Raw genomic sequence first — 340 nt, 5'->3', positions numbered from 1 at the left:
CCCCCCCCCCCCAGCCCGCCCGCTCGCCAACCCCGCCGTGGCTGCGGGTCGAGCGTAAAATGAAACTTTTCCGCAGCGTGGAAGGTACCTGTGCGTTCCTCCAGCAGCAACCCTGGCACTGCACAGGCTGGAAAGGGACCCCGAGCGCCGGGAGGCTGGTCTGCCCCTCCCTGCACAGGAGATGCCCGCGACAGCCCAGACTTTTCCGCAGCGTGGAAGGTACCTGTGCGTTCCTCCAGCAGCAACCCTGGCACTGCACAGGCTGGAAAGGGACCCCGAGCGCCAGTTATTCCTGTGGAGGAGACGCGGGCTGCCCGCGCCCTGCCCGGGTTGGCCTCCC

This window comes from Chaetura pelagica, unplaced genomic scaffold (assembly GCF_000747805.2).
Source record: "Chaetura pelagica isolate M959 unplaced genomic scaffold, ChaPel_1.0 scaffold829, whole genome shotgun sequence".
NCBI classification, from domain to species: domain Eukaryota; kingdom Metazoa; phylum Chordata; class Aves; order Apodiformes; family Apodidae; genus Chaetura; species Chaetura pelagica.
Note: the sequence above shows the minus strand (reverse complement) of the source record.